This window comes from Cucurbita pepo, chromosome 14, assembly GCF_057944985.1.
Source record: "Cucurbita pepo subsp. pepo isolate OVF chromosome 14, ASM5794498v1, whole genome shotgun sequence".
Lineage (NCBI taxonomy): Eukaryota > Viridiplantae > Streptophyta > Magnoliopsida > Cucurbitales > Cucurbitaceae > Cucurbita > Cucurbita pepo.
The window spans coordinates 9,316,879-9,319,378 of NC_141811.1; positions in this window are offsets into that span (position 1 = coordinate 9,316,879).

A 2,500-nucleotide genomic window follows, 5' to 3' on the forward strand; every position below is an offset into this window, starting at 1 on the left:
AATACCCGTGAAAAGTGAATGTTCATTTTCAATGCTTGTATTGTTGTGAATGTGGAGTGGTCGGTTTGTTGTAATTTTTTTCCTGGGAGCTAAGCAACATGAAAGAATGATTCCCACAAAATTTCAGAATTTTTTGACCACTCTAGCTATTTTTTCTAATTTCTTATTATTTAATATTTAAAAATTCATTTAAAAAAATTGGTTGGTTGAAAAACTATGAAACTTGATTTCTAGATCCATTAGAATGTCCAATTCATGAATCAATTGAGTTCATGGAAAAAAACATTCTAAAACTTGAGATATTTGACCGTATGACCGCTCAGAAAAATCGTATCTAGGCCTGGCAGACCAAAAATGCCTCAAAATGTACTATATAGGGGGGTGACTAGTCTGCATGGGCTGGGCACGGGGCTACCCCCTATATCTTCCGCCACCCCCACGCCCCAAGCACTATGCGCCGCACATGGGCATATGCTTGGGGCGTCGGGGTGGTGGTCGGAGGTCGAGGGCGGTTGACGGCGGTGGTGCGGTGGCGGAACGCACACGGTGGGCAGTGTCGGAACGTTCCCGCGCGCTCGCCAGCCCCGCCCTGCCCCACCCGCGTGCGCCCCGCCCGCTTGCCCCCGCGCGCTCGCCCTCATGCTCCAGCGCGCGCGCCCCCGTCCCGCCCCGCCAGCATGGTCCAGCGCGCGCGCGCGCCCCGTCCCGCCCCGCCTGCCTTCTCCCGCGCGCGCGCCCTCCCGCCCCTCCCGCGCGCGCCCCCCGCCACGCCCCGCCCGCGTACTCCCGCGCGCGCGCCCCCCGCCCCGCCCCGCCCGCGTTCTCCCGCGCGCGCCCCCCGCCCCGCCCCGCCCGCGTGCTCCCTTGCGCGCGCCCCCCGCCCCGCCCCGCCCGCGTTCTCCCGCGCGCGCCCCCCGCCCCGCCCCGCCCGCGTTCTCCCGCGCGCGCCCCCCGCCCCGCCCCGCCCGCGTGCTCCCGCGCGCGCGCCCCCCGCCCCGCCCCGCCCGCGTTCTCCCGCGCGCGCCCCCCGCCCCGCCCCGCCCGCGTGCTCCCGCGCGCGCGCGCGCCCCGCCCCGCCCCGCCCGCGTTCTCCCGCGCGCGCGCCCCCCGCCCCGCCCGCGCGTTCTCCCCATCCATCACCCATTAATTGTGGAAGTACATGTGGAGTGGTCAGTTTGTTGTAAAAAATTTTCTTGGAGCTAAGAAACATGAAAGAATGATTCCCACAAAATTTCAGAATTTTTTGACCACTCTAGCTATTTTTTCTAATTTCTTATTATTTAATATTTAAAAATTCATTAAAAAAAATTGGTTGGTTGAAAAACTATGAAACTTGATTTCTAGATCCATTAGAATGTCCAATTCATGAATCAATTGAGTTCATGGAAAAAAATATTCTAAAACTTGTGATATTTGGCCGTTTGACCGCTCAGAAAAATCGTATCTAGGCCTGGCAGACCAAAAATTTCTCAAAATGTACTATATAGGGGGGTGACTAGTCTGCATGGGCTGGGCACGGGGGTACCCCTATATCTTCTGCTACCCCCATGCCCCAAGCACTATGCGCCGCACATGGGCATATGCTTGGGGCGTGGGGGTGGTGGACGGCGGACGTGGGCGGTTGACGGTGGACGGTGGACGTGGGCGGTTGACGGCGGCCGTGCGGTGGCGAAACTTGCATGGTGAGGCAGTGTTGGGTGCGCCTTTGGGCGTGCGACATGAGCCTTGTTGAGAATGGAATGTTGCGATGTTGCCTTCTAACTTGGGCTGGCTTGAGAATGGTTGATGGCTGGTACGATGATGAAACATGCAAGGTGGGGTGGAGTTGGGTGCCTTCGGGCGTGCGACATGAACCTCGTTGAGTGTGTGACGTTGTGGTGATGCTTGGCCAGCCTTGGGCCAGCCCTATGTTTTGAAGGTGTGTGGTGCCAGAACATGTTCGATTGGTTGGAATCGGGTGCCTTTGGGCGTGCGACATGAGCCTCGTTGATCACGGAATGTTGCGATGTTGCCTTCTAACTGGGAATCTCTAGTGTGAGGATTGTGGATGGCTGCTGGTACGATGACGAAACATGCAAGGTGGGGTGGAGCCGGGTGCCTTCGGGCGTGCGGCATGAACCTCGTTGAGTGTGGGACGTTGTTGTGGTATGCCTCCCTTCCTTGGGCTAGCCCTATGTTTTGAAGGCTGCGTGGTGGCGGAACATGCTTGGTGGGGTGGTGTCAAATGACTTTGGGCGTGCGACATGAGACTTGTTGAGCATGGAATGTGACCTTCTAACTTGGGCTGACTTGAGGATTGTTGATGGCTGGTACGACGACAAAACATGCAAGGTGGGGTGGAGTTGGGTGCCTTTGGGCGTCCAACATGAACCTCGTTGAGCATGTGACGTTGTAGTGACGCCATTGGGCCAACCTTGGGCCAGCCCTATGTTTTGAAGGTGGCGTGTTGGCAGAACATGCATGGTGGGGCGTTGTCAAGTGCCTTTGGGCGTGCGACATG